Raw genomic sequence first — 14,519 nt, forward strand, 5'->3', positions numbered from 1 at the left:
AGTTTCCCTACATCAGCTCTTATTGCAACTTCGTTGTAATGATTTATTTTCTGCCTATGATTGCGTCTTACAGGGCCTTCCTCTAAGGAGGCCACTGGTTCTTGGTAAAATCTCAAATGGACTTTATCTGCTACAATCCGCCCCTAACTCAATTTCCGCTACTTCAATTGGTGAAGCTGTCAATGCTACGACTGCTGATTATACTAAATCTGCATCTTGTTTTGCTCCTGTCAACAATGTAAATATCATTGATGCCAATAAAACTGTTTCTACTTCTATGCCTTCTACAAATGATTTTGTTCCTGACAACACTGTAAATACTATTGATGCTAATAAAATTATTTCTACTTCTGTATCTTCTACAAATGATTCTGTTCCTGTTTTTAATTTTGATATGTTTTGGAATCTTCGACTTGGTCACATTCCTTTTCATAAAATAAAGTCTATTGCTCATATTAAAGATAAGCTATCTAAGAAACAGTCTTTTGTTTGTGAAGTTTGTCTAATTACTAGGCAGCAAAGACATCCTTTTCCTGATAGTTCCATTAAGACTACCAAGCCTTTTCAACTTGTCCATGTGGATTTATGGGGTCCTTACCACATACAAACATATAATGGTTTTAGGTATTTTTTGACCATTGTAGATAACTTTACTAGGGCTACTTGGACTCATATGTTGTCTACCAAGTCTAATGCTTTTACTTTGTTGAAATCCTTCATATTTCTTGTCCAAAATCAGTTTTATTCTTCTGTCAAGACACTCAGGTCTGATAATGCTTTTGAGTTAGGATCTAGTGCTGAAGCCACCTCTTTCTTCTCTTCTCAGGGAATCATTCACCAAAATTCCTGTCCACATACTCCTCAACAGAATGGAGTTGTGGAAAGAAAACACAAACATTTGTTATAGAATGCTAGATCCTTACTTTTTCAGTCTAAACTTCCACTAAAATATTGGGGGGAATGTGTACTTACTGCCACTTATTTGATCAATAGGTTTCCCTCACCTCTTTTAAACCACAAAACACCATATGAGCTGCTTTTTGGTATTCCTCTTGTATACTCTCACCTTAGAGTTTTTGATTGTCTATGTTTTGTTGCTGTGCCTAAGCCTTATAGGGATAAATTTCATTCAAGGACTGTTTCCTGTGTGTTTCTTGGATATAGCATGACTAAAAAGGCTTTTAAGTTGTTGAATCTGACCAAACACAATGTTTTCTTCTCTAGAGATGTCGTTTTTCATGAATCTGTTTTTCCCTATTCCTCTCCTTCTCCTACTTGCCTTTTCCCTTCTACTGCACGTATATATGTTGATTTCTCTGCTCCATCTCCTCCAGTTACATCTGCTCCACTTTCTGCTTCTACCCCTTCTCTATCTGTTCCTGTTGATTCTACACCTTTGAGGAGGTCCTCTAGACCTACCAATCCCCCATCTTTCCTCAAAGATTATGTTTGCACCAATGTTTCTGTTTCTAAGGATACTAACTTTGTTCCTGAAGGTTGCTTGCCTGAACCACAATTCTATCATCAGGCAGTTTCTAATCCTGCATGGCAGGATGCTATGTTGAAAGAGTTCCAAGCATTGGAGGCTAACAATACATGGACAATTATCCCTTTGCCTCTTGGTAAGAAAGCTATATCTTCTAAGTGGGTTTATAAGATCAAACAGAAAGTCGATGGTAGTATAGAAAGATATAAAGCTAGGTTGGTGATAAGGGGGGACACCCAACAGGAAGGTATAGATTTCACTGAAACTTTTTCCCCAGTTGTGAAACTCACCAATATCAAGTGTTTGCTAAGTGTTGATGTTAAGCGACACTGGCCTATTTTCCAACTGGATGTTAATAATGCCTTTTTGCATAGTGATTTAGAGGAGGAGGTATATATGAAAGTTCCTCTTGGGTTGCACAAACTCCTCTTGGGGTCCACATACTCCTCAACAGAATGGAGTTGTGGAAAGAAAACACAAACATTTGTTAGAGACTGCTAGATCCTTACTTTTTTAGTCTAAACTTCTACTAAAATATTGGGGGGAATGTGTACTTACTGCCACTTATTTGATCAATAGGTTTCCCTCACCTCTTTTAAACCACAAAACACCCTATGAGCTGCTTTTTGGTATTCCTCCTGTATACTCTCACCTTAGAGTTTTTGGTTGTCTATGTTTTGCTGCTGTGCCTAAGCCTTATAGGTATAAATTTCATTCAAGGACTGTTTCTTGTGTGTTTCTTGGATATAGCATGACTAAAAAGGCTTTTAAGTTGTTGAATCTGACCAAACACAATGTTTTCTTCTCTAGAGATGTCCTTTTTCATGAATCCGTTTTCCCTTATTCCTCTCCTTCTCCTACTTGCCTTTTCCCTTCTACTGCACATATATCTGTTGATTTCTCTGCTCCATCTCCTCCAGTTACATCTGCTCCAGTTTCTGCTTCTACCCCTTCTCTATCTGTTCCTGTTGATTCTATACATTTGAGGAGGTCCTCCAGACCTACCAATACCCCATCTTTCCTCAAAGATTATGTTTGCACCAATGTTTCTGTTTCTAAGGATACTAACTTTCTTCCTGAAGGTTGCTTGCCTGAACCATAATTCTATCATCAGGCAGTTTCTAATCCTGCATGGCAGGATGCTATGTTGAAAGAGTTTCAAGCATTGGAGGCTAACAATACATGGACAATTGTCCCTTTGCCTCCTCGTAAGAAAGTTATATCTTCTAAGTGGGTTTATAAGATCAAACAGAAAGCTGATGGTAGTATAGAAAGATATAAAGCTAGGTTGGTGATAAGGGGGGACACCCAACAAGGAGGTATAGATTTCACTAAAACTTTTTCCCCAGTTGTGAAACTCACCACCATCAAGTGTTTGCTAAGTGTTGCTGTTAAGCGACACTAGCCAATTTTCCAACTGGATGTTAATAATGCCTTTTTGCATGGTGATTTAGAGGAGGAGGTGTATATGAAAGTTCCTCTTGGGTTGCAAGTTTCTGATTCTCCTTCCACTCTAGTTTGTAAGCTTAACAAGTCTCTTTATGGACTTAAACAAGCTTTCAGACAGTGGTATGCCAAGTTGTCCAATGCCTTACAATCTAGAGGTTATGTTTCTAGAAAAAATGATTATTCCTTGTTTTTTAAAGAGTATGGTTCTTCTCTCACGGTTGTAGCCGTATATGTGGATGACATTCTTTTAACTGGTGATGATTTGTGTGAAATACAAGCCTTAAAGCAGTTTCTGGATGAGCAATTCAAAATTAAAGACCTAGGGGAGGCTCATTACTTTCTGGGACTGCAGATCATCAAGCAACCTCAAGGTCTCCTTGTCACTCAACAAAAGTTTCTCTTGGATTTACTTGCTGAATTCAATTGTCTTCATGTTACTTCTGTGGTATCTCCTTTGGATGCTCATTTTAAACTCTCTGCTGATATTCTTCCTGACCTTTCTTTGTTCAGGAAATTAGTTGGGAAACTAAATTCCTGCAACACACTCGCCCTGACATTTCTTACAGTGTGCAACACCTTAGTCAATTCATGGCACAACCGAGGGTCCCACATTTTGAGGCAGCTTTGCATGTGTTGCGGTACCTTGTTAGTACACCTGACTTGGGGCTGTTGTTTAATGATTCTCCTTCATTTGCCTTGACTGGTTATTGTGATTCTGATTGGGCAAGTTGCTCTATTTCAAGGAAGTCTGTCAGTGGCTATGTTTTATTATTGGGTGGGTGTCCTGTATCCTGGAAGTCTAAGAAATAAGCCACTATTGCTCTATCTTCTGCTCAAGCAGAATATAGAGCTCTCCGATAATTGGTTGCTGAGATTGTTTGGATTGTTAGATTACTTAGAGAGTTTGGGGTCTCTTCTTTGTCTCCTATTCCTGTCTTTTGTGATAATTATTCTGCCATACATATTTTTCGGAATCCTATATTTCATGAACGCACTAAGCATGTCGAAATAGATTGTCACTTTGTGCGTGAGCAGCTTCAATCTGGTCTCATCAGTTTGCATGCTATTTTCACTACTTCTCAATTGGCTGATGTGTTTACTAAGTCTTTGCTAGGGGTTCAACACTGTACTTTCCTATCCAAGCTTGGTCTGGTTCCCCATTCCATCCTCTGGAAGTTCAGTGTCTTAATGCAGTAGGAATATACTGTTGAAGTTACAAGTGGTCCAGCGGCCCAACACAAAACTGAAGGCCTAACTTGAAATACTTAGCTGTACATACAAGTTAACTTACAAGTGTAGCCTTTTCTTTTACAGGGATAGCCATTTTTATTAGTTGTATATAAAAATGTATAGTTCTAGAATATTCAGATTCTCTCCGTAAGAGACACATCTGAAATAAGAGACCATATTTTCTCTCTCTTGGTAAGCATGAGGTTCACCCCTTCATTTCATCAAATTGCTTTAATCCTTGTGCGTAATATATATAAATGCAAAAAAGACAGCAAAACTGACCAATGCAATGGCAACTGCTCCCATGAAGTCTGGATTATATCCAAAATGATCTTTGATGTAGTCCTTAATCTTAGGGTCAATAGGCATTCCTGGTGTGAGACAATGCACTCATAAACTGTCCATGCTACCGGGCAAATCCAGTTATACCAAATCCACCACTTTGGAATTCTCTGAGATGTTAACAAGAAGAATTAGTATTGTGGTTAGGTTCAAGACTAACATGATTGTTGACCTGAGCGGTTTTAGTTTTGATGATTGACATAGGAACACATGCATGAACCACGTCCATGGACAGTGTACAAAGGTGACAGGCAGAATCAAGCAAAAGGCATGCACGTGAAAGAGATAAGTATAAGTGGTTATTTCTGATAATCCATGAACGAAAAGGTTGCATATTTGATAAGGAGCATGACTCCTTACTTGAAAAGAACTCTATCCAAGATAAGGAAAGAGTTAGAAGTTGAAGATAACTAGAACTCTTCCACCAAGGAAGAGTAAATCATTAGACTTCTATTTAATCTTTATTTACTAACTCTATATATATCAGTTCTGTTCTCTTTTACAAGCGATGTACACATACTGAATTTAAGCACGAATTAAGAGCAAAATAGCAAGGCATTTTGTGAGCAATTCATGTGAGATTTAAGAGTACGATCCTGAAGCTACACAAACCAGATTGAAGAACCAACTCCATAAAGAGTTTTATGTGTCTTTCTTTATTTCTAGTTCAAAGTGTAGTAGGCATTTTGAGTTGTACCTTTCAGCTTTCTAAGAAGCAAATTGTACTAGGTGTCACACCCCTTTTTTCACCTTACCACCTTTAAAAGATATAAAGTGATTTTAAAGCTCAAAAGGATTTCAATTTGAAAGTGACGAGATTGTGTTTTAAAATATTTTTCAGAATCGCCACTTGACATTTGGTTTCAGTGTACCAAGTTACCGTTTTTAAAAAATATGATTTTTCCATTCAAAACACCTTTAGATTCCAAAACTAGTTTGCACTAAAGATTCTAAGTAAGGGGGTTCATTTGACTAGGGGAGAAGGTGTTAGGCATTCCCCGAGTCATGTAACTAGTACGGTTGCATACATGATCTAGTTGTCTTTAAAAGCTACTCTATTTGAGGTTAAATACACACAATAATAAAATAGACACAAAACGGTTCGAGGTTGTCCCAACCTAATAAAGAAAAATAAAATAAAAACAAAATAAAAATAAAAATAAAAATACTACAATCCTATATTACGCCTCCTCAATGTCGTCCTGTCTTTGGCCTCCAATTACATGATACTACGGGGTGTTTCCCGGATAAAATAATAAGTAAGGGACAACCTCTAACCTCGAAAAATAAAAAAATGACCTAACATTTACCTACCCAAGTGTTGACGGCCTAAACATATTTCTAAGAAAAAGGTAAAATAAAATAATAAACATGGTAGTCTTAAACTTCTATTCAATTTTGGTACCAAGCCACACTTGTTTTGCTTTTACCCCAACGCATTGCCATCTATTTTTTGTTAAATTTCTTGCGCTAGGCTATGCCAGTTACCAATTGTACATGGACATCTAAACTACTTACCAAAACAGAATGATTCTACTAATAACCAAATAATAGCAAATTGCTTTTTTAACTTTTAATCCAATCCCTCCGAAACCAACTCATAAACAGATCTTGTAGTCCACACAAATCTTCATTCAAGAATTTAGGATCTAATTCGATAAACTTTCAATATATGTGCTAGTTCTACTAATGAATCACAGTCAATAAATTAGCCACAAAGATCAATTAAAGCAAGATTTGAAATATAATTAGGACAAAAACTACTTAAATTAAAAGACTAGTTAAGAATGGACCTCAAAATAGTAGAATCAGATTTCCTTTGAAGCTTTAAAAAAAAAACGTACATGGACCTCCAAGAAGAAACCAATCTATAAAAGACTCAATACTACTGGACAAGACTAGAACGTAAAAGACAACATAGAAACAAACTCAAAATATAAAAGTCTCCTTAAGCAGCTCCTGAATGCAACAGTCCTAGCTACGAAGGTCATGGCGTAAGTGGATCCATACCTGAATGAGAAGAATAGGAACAAATAGAGTTAGTGACTCAGGACACTATGTGAAACGATAACACTTCATATTGGACACATGCAAGACATTATTGAAGCTATTTTTGTAAAATGGGCTACGTGGCCAAAAAGGTGGCTAGAAGTGCAAACTCAACAAAGGTGGCCCCTAAGTCACAGAGATACCTCACTAAGGCTTACATGGCCTCAAACTCCCAATAATCACAGTCCTCAAAATTACTTTGCAAAAATGATCCCTTTGCTGAAATGGCCTATGTGGCCAGAAATGAGTGAGCATGCAAATTCAACAAGAATGGACCTTAACCTAAGAGGACACTTTGTTGTGGACTTAGGACTCTAAGACATGAGTTAACAAGCAACTTTTGTAAAAATATCCCTATTTTGCAAAGACGACCGATGTGGCCAAATGTGGCTAAACATACAAGATTTGGCTACGACCCCCGAAGCCAAGAACTTAAGTCTCACTAGGAAGACCAGACCCTATGTGGGTTGTCTATGTATCCCGCCCCGAAAGACGAGAATCAGGTATGCATAGTTCGGGAGGATTGGATATGGGAGAAAGCTTTGAAAAATGCAACTAATTTGGAGAAAACCATATTGTTTGTCTTTTTATTTTTTGAAAAATGATGGGAAAGTGCAAAATCTTTTTGGATTTTTTTTTTTTTTTTTTTTTTTTTTGAAAAAGTTGTGAAAGAAAAATATAATTGGGCCCTACTTGCTTCATTTTTATTCTTCACCCTCTTTTCTTTCTCATTCGCCCTCAACCATCACTGGTCTGCCAAATGACCCTTTTACCCTTGAAAAATGCAGCATGTAACACATAGGGATGATTAAATATCTTTTTGGGACACGGGTCCACTTTGACATAATTTGGATAAGCCTCCTACAAAGGGATACTGTGCTTGGGACCGAGCCCTGCTAGGTCTAAATGTCATGATGCAAATAAGAATGACCTAAAGGTTGACCTAAGTTTAGGGTTCACTAGACAAGGCTATTCGGGGGAGCGTATGGTCGATGGGATTTGGCTCACCTCCTGTACAAAATCTCTCCATTTCCATCAATGCACATTTAATTTAATGACATTTGTCCTCTTTCGGATCTAAGGGCCAAGGTTTATTTAGAGTAAATCTTGGTTAAACTAACATTGTTTTGCTCGGTTAGAATGAATAATTTTCTTTTGCACATTTTTTTTTCGTTCTGATTGGGCAGACAAAATTAGTTAGTCAGAAAGGAAAAATATTTTCTTACCAAGATTAAAACTAAAAAATCCTATATTTTTTCATTTGTCCTCTTTCAGATCTATGGGCCAAGATTTATTTAGAGTAAACTATGGTTAGAAAGTATGGTTAAGCCTAATCTTTTGAAAATTCTTTTGCTGGGTTAGAAAATATTTTTCCAATCAGAATGAAATTCTCAGCAAAATGTTTGGATAACTATCTTCATGTCACGACCCAAAAATCCCACTAGTCGTGATGGCACCTAACCCAACCTGTTAGGTAAGCCAATTTCCAACTATTCAATTCCAATGAAATTAATTAAAAGAAAATATTTAAAACCAATACATCTCCCCAATAACTGGTGGTACAAACCATGAGCTTCTAAGAATAGAGTATACAAAGCAGAAATGAAATAAATTCATAGTATGTTTGAATAATACATAAACAGAGCTTTTATAAATTAAATCTAAGGCTACCCTAAATAAGAGGCAGCTACAACAGGAACACAAGTACATCTTCAGATACCGCAACCATCGAGCACATCAACAATAACAGCCAACATCTGCACGCAATGTTCAGAAGTGTAGTATCAGTACAACCGACTCCATGTACTGAGTAAATAACAAACCTAGCCGTAGGTTGAAAATAGTAACGAGCTTCCACCAAGGTCGGGTCCAAAATCAATAGTCCACAATAATCCATAACAACATAAAGCAAATAATACCAGAAGTAACTCAGGGATAAACTACTCAGCCAAATAATGATTTCAAAAAAAAAAAATAGTAGTTCTTTCTTTCAAATACATCAGTAAAAACCCAAATCGTTTGCCGAAGTTGCCAATAATATAAATAGTTTGAAAACAATAAATTTCTCCAAAAATCTTCACAATAATAAATAATATATTTTATTTTCCTTCCGGATAACCCGTATAAAACAAATGCATCACTATGCTCATCTGTCAAAAATATGTGAGAAATCATGAATGATGTGATGTTGTACAGCATGAGAAAAAATACATCTCTATTCCTGTATGCCATGTGTGCATGCCAATGCGATGCAATTCAGTGATAAAATCATAAACCCCTCGGGCAGAACATCACTCATATACAGCCCCTCGGGCAAACCTCACAGTCACTCGTGCCACTCTTGCATTCCTCACAATCACTCATGCCTCCCAGTCACTTAGCACTCGGCACTCGCACTCAGTAGGTACTTGCGCTCACTGAGGGTGTGTACAGACTCCGGAGGGGTCCTTCAGCCCAAGCGCTATAATCTGTACGGACAACTCACGTGCCATAATAATAAAGTATGCTACAGGCGGGCAGCCCCGATCCACACTCATCCTCACAAATCAGGCCCTCGTCCTCACTCAGTCATAAACCTCTCAAGCCACTTGAGCATTTCAGTAAAACAGGGCATTCAGCCCAAAATATTTATATGCATCAAAATAGAGTCATAAAACTGAGTTATGATATGCAATGAAATGGATATGACTGAGTATGAATTTTTAATTTAAAACAAATAATTCACAGCAATATGACCTCTAAGGGTCCCAATAATACTGGCACATAGTCTCAACATTAATTTTTTTAAATATGCTTTTCAGCTCAATTTCTTTAACACATAAAAACCGCATGGAAAATGCCAAGGTTATTTAACTATAAAATTCTACAGAAACAATTATGTCACAATTTCTATAGTGCATGCCCACACGCCCGTTACCTAGCATGTGCGTCACCTCCCACAATTCACAAAATACATATATTCAGGGTTCATACCCTCAACTCCAAGATTAGAAGAGTTACCTCGAACAAGCCGAATCCAAAGTCGAGCAAGCTAAATAATGCTCCAGAAATCCCATTATGCGCGTATCAACTCCCAAACGGCTCGAATTTACCATAATTAATTTGATTCAGTCTATACAATTTATAGGAATTAATTTCATATCAAAATGCTAATATTTTTCATAAAATCCGAAATTACGCTCCAAAAATCATCCGTGGGGCCCACGTCTCGAAATCCGATGAAACTCACAAAATACGATAACCCATCCAATTACAAGTTCAACCATACTAATTTCACTCAAATCCGACTCCAAATTGGTATTCAAACTTGAAAAATTCGTTTTGTGACATTATAGAAATTTTCTTCTATTTCTCTTGAAGATTCAATAATCTTACACCAAAAATGAAGATTAATCCATATAATATAATCATAAGGGAGTTAAGAACACTTACCCCAAGTTGTGTGAAAAATTTACTCTCCAAAATCGCCCAAACCGAGCTCCAAAATGTCTAAAATGAGAAAAAATCTCGGAACTCTCGTGTTAAACACTGCCCAGGCATTTCCGCACCTGCGGTGCCTGGGCTCGCACCTGCACATCCGCATTTGCGGACAAAAATGCGCGCCTGCGGAAAATAGCTGGCCCTCTAAAATCTCGCATCTGCGTCGCTATTCTTGCATCTGCGGGCTTCGCAGATGCGCATTCCCCTTCGCACCTGCGGTCGCCTCACGCCAGCTCCAGTCCGTATCTGCGCCAACGCCTTCGCACATGCGGTCATGCACATGCGGCTTCACACCTGCGATCAAAATCTTCGCAGGTGCGATCACACCAGTAGGCAACAGTTCCATCATTTTCTTAAGTCCAAATTTGATCCGTTAACCGTCCGAAACTCACCTGAGGCCCCCGGGACCTCAACCATGTGTATTAACAAGTCCCATAACATAACACAAACCTACTCGAGGCCTCAAATCACACCTAACAACATCGAAACGACGAATTACTCCTCAATTCAAAATCAACCAACTTTGAACTTTTAAATTCTACATCTTGTGCCGAAACACATCAAATCGATTCGGAATGACTTCAAATTTTGCGCACAAGTCACATTTCACATTACAGACCTATTCCAATTTCCATAATCGAATTTCGACCTCGATATCAAAAAGTCAACCCCCGGCCAATCTTCCCAAAAATTTATTTTTCGGCATTTCAAGTCTAATTCCACTACGGACCTCCAAATAATTTTTCGGACACGCTCCTAAATCCAAAATCACCATGGAGCTATTGGAATCATCAAAATTCGAATCCAAGGTCGTTTACGCATAAATCCGTATCCGGTCACTATTTTAACTTAAGCTTTAAACCTTGGAACTAAGTGTTCCAATTCCTTCAAAAATCTCACTGGACCCGAACCAATTACCCCGATAATTCACACAACAACTGTAAAGTACAATTTGAGAAGTAAAGGGGAAAGCGGGGTTGTAATACTCAAAATGACCGGTCGGGTCGTTACACTTCTCTTTCCAATTAAAGCCTAATCCAACAAGAGAATGTTTAGTTTAACCATAGTTTACTCTAAATAAACCCTGGCCCATAGATCTCAAAGAGAACAAATGAAAAAATATAGGATTTTATAGTTTTAATCTTGGTAAGAAAATATTTTTCCTCTCCGACTAACTAATTTCGTCTGCCCAATCAAAACTAAAAAAATAATGTGCAAAAGAAAATTATTTTCATTATAACCTAGCAAAAGAATGTTTAGTTTAACCAAGATTTACTCTAAATAAACATTGGCTCTTAGATCCGAAAGAGGACAAATGTCATTAAATTAAATGTGCATTGATAGAAATGGAGAGATTCTGTACAAGAGGTGAGCCAAATCCTGGTCGATGGTGGTTGCTCAAGTTTCCACCCACTCCATATGTCCGACGGCCTCCCTCCTAAAATAAGGGTGACTCAACAAAGAATTCGTGTACGCGCGTACTACGAGACTTGTTGCAGAAAGAATTGACTCAGAGTTGTGCAAGTGATAACAGTTATAAAGCAGAAACACATAAAAGGAAAAACTATAAACACATAAACAACTAGCAAATAATAAAACAAAATAAACAAAATACAAAACAAACAAAGCAAATAAAGAACATGAAAACCTCAACCGAATATTCTAAAACGCCAACAAGATCAAGTGTCAGCTCGAACTTGCAAGTCCCCAGCAGAGTTGCCAAAGCTGTCACACCCCTTTTTTCACCTTACCACCTTTAAAAGATATAAAGTGATTTTAAAGCTCAAAAAGATTTCAATTTGAAAGTGACGAGATTGTGTTTTAAAAGATTTTTCAGAGTTGCCACTTGACATTTGGTTTTAGTGTGCTAAGTCACCATTTTTAAAAAATATAATTTTCCTATTCAAAACACATTTAGATTCAAAAACTAGTTTGCACCAAAGATTCTAAGTAAGGGGGTTCATTTGACTAGGGGAGAAGGTGTTAGACATTCCCCGAGTCACGTAACTAGTATGGTTGCATACATGATTTAGTTGGCTTTAAAAGCTACTCTATTTGAGGTTAAATTCACACAAAAATAAAATAGACACAAAAAGGTTCGAGGTTGTCCCAACCTAATAAAGCAAAATAAAATAAAAATGAAATAAAAATAAAAATAAAAATACTACAATCCTATATTACGCCTCCTTAATGTTGTCCTGTCTTTGGCCTCCAACTACATGATACTACGGGGTATTCCCTGGATAAAATAACAAGTAAGGGACAACCTCTAACCTCGAAAAATAAATAAACGACCTAACATTTGCCTACCCAAGTGTTGACGGCCTAAACATATTTCTAAGAAAAAGGTAAAATAAAATAATAAACATTGTAGTCTTAAACTTCTATTCAATTTTGGTACCAAGCCACACTTGTTTTGCTTTTACCACAACGCATTGCCATCTATTTTTAGTTAAATTTGTTGCGCTAGGCTATGCCAGTTACCAATTGTACATGGACGTCTAAATTACTTACCAAAACAGAATGATTCTACTAATTACCAAATAATAGCAATTTTATTTTTAAACTTTTAATCCAATCCCTCCGAAACCAACTCATAAACAGATCTTGTAGTCCACGCAAATCTTCATTCAAGAATTTAGCATCTAATTCGATAAACTTTCAATATATGTGCTAGTTCTACTAATGAATCACAATCAATAAATTAGCCACAAAGATCAATTAAAGCAAGATTTAAAATATAATTAGGACAAAAACTACTTAACTTAAAAGACTAGTTAAGAATGGACCTCAAAATAGCAGAATCGGATTTCCATCGAAGCTTTTAAAAACGTACATGGACTTCCAAGAAGAAACCAAACTGAGTTGACGAATTCTGAAACGGAACCGCGAACGAACTGATCTCGCCGAGCCGAACTCGGACTCACCTCAACAGCATCTCAGTCAAACTCCATATTTGAGAATCACAATCCAAATTGGAAAGAAGAAACAGAAATCTATATATTTTTTTTTGAAATTAGAAAACAAAAGAAAAAGCTGGAATTGTTTTTTATATTTTTCGAAATCAAAATCAAACTAGAAGAAAATTATTTTTTTTATCAACAAACTGAGAATACAAGACTTAAGAAGAAGAAATCAAAAACTAAAACTTACACCCTTGTCTCTTTCTTTTTTTCCTTTCTGTCCGAAAATTCCCCCCTTTTTATGCAAAAAAATTCCTTTTTTTCTATTTTTATATTGTCCCCCACTCTCTCTCTTTCTTCCCAAAAATCCCCTCCTCCCCTCAAAGTCAAACTAGAAGAAAATTATTTTTTTTATCTTTATGTAGAAAATTCCCTCCTATTTCGTGTGTATGTGTGTGTGAAGAATAGTGTGGAAGGGTAAGATGACAATATTTTATTGGTAAAAATAAAGAAAAGGAAATATATGGGAAAAATCAAATTGAAGGAGGGATACGTGGGAAGATAGGATAGAAATAAAAAAAAATGAGTGGGACCACTTTGAATTTTCTCTTCTTGCCTCTGCTTTTGCTTCTTCCGTTCTTCTTTCTGCCTCGTTACTTTTTTTTCATTTTTTTCATTGTTTTTTTTAAAGATAAACCAAAATAATAATTATTTAAAATAATAGGAAACAACTACAAAAATGAAAATAAAATAGCCAAATTAAAGAAATCTTAATGCTACTCAACACTTATTGAAGACCTACAACTTTAAAACTAAACTAAGTAAATATTATTTATTTTTTTGAAATTTTCTTCTTATATTTTTGCAAAATAAAATGTCAAGACTATTTTTGTATTTTTGTTAAAGGTAAAACTAAATAAACAAAATATCAACTCGCTAAAATAAAGAAAAATATTTTTGTAATTTTTATTTTAAAGATAAAATAAAGCAAAAGAGTCAAAACTAGTAAAATAGCAAATTAAACTTAAAAGAATTATCTAAGCACTAAAAGGTATAAAATTTTGGAGAGAGTCAAATATTACATGTCTACAACTGCCACTCTTTGATTGAAAATACAAAGAGTTTTCAGACAAAAAATGACAAGACAAGTTTTTTTTTACCCGACCCTTATTTAAAGAGAATAGAACTAAAAGAAAGGAGAATGTGACCGAGTCCTGGTTTTGGAGAGCCTACATATCCCGGGTTATAAGAGAATCAGGTCACGTATAGTTCAGAAGTAGGAAGTGTGTTGAAGGATACCGAGGTGGAGAGTCGAGTGAAGTGCCGTCGAGGTTCCGGTCCGCGGTTCCTGTCATTACATCAAAATAAAACCAAATTAGATAAAAATTACAAGAAAAACTACAAATTTCTATCTACTCTTCAGTCTTGAATCTTCTACGGTATTGTTGTGCATCTCGAACTATTGGCTCACATTCTTGAGGCGAGCTTCTGCTACTTTTAACTTGAATTGACCCTTTCTTCAGGCGGGCTCCTGCTGTTGATTTGAATTTAACTCTGAAATTAATTCCCTCATTCTCCAA

General features: G+C 36.5%; 1 long non-coding RNA gene across 1 annotated transcript; it reads right to left on the minus strand.

The window, feature by feature from the left end:
• Window positions 1–8,065: 8,065 nt before the first annotated feature.
• LOC142169492 (uncharacterized) lies at window positions 8,066–12,912 on the minus strand. Its single transcript, XR_012699425.1, has 2 exons — window positions 12,826–12,912; window positions 8,066–8,313 (listed from the first exon to the last, which is right to left on the minus strand). It is a non-coding gene; the product is annotated as an uncharacterized LOC142169492 (long non-coding RNA).
• Window positions 12,913–14,519: the final 1,607 nt, after the last annotated feature.

This window comes from Nicotiana tabacum, chromosome 15, assembly GCF_000715075.1.
Source record: "Nicotiana tabacum cultivar K326 chromosome 15, ASM71507v2, whole genome shotgun sequence".
NCBI lineage: Eukaryota > Viridiplantae > Streptophyta > Magnoliopsida > Solanales > Solanaceae > Nicotiana > Nicotiana tabacum.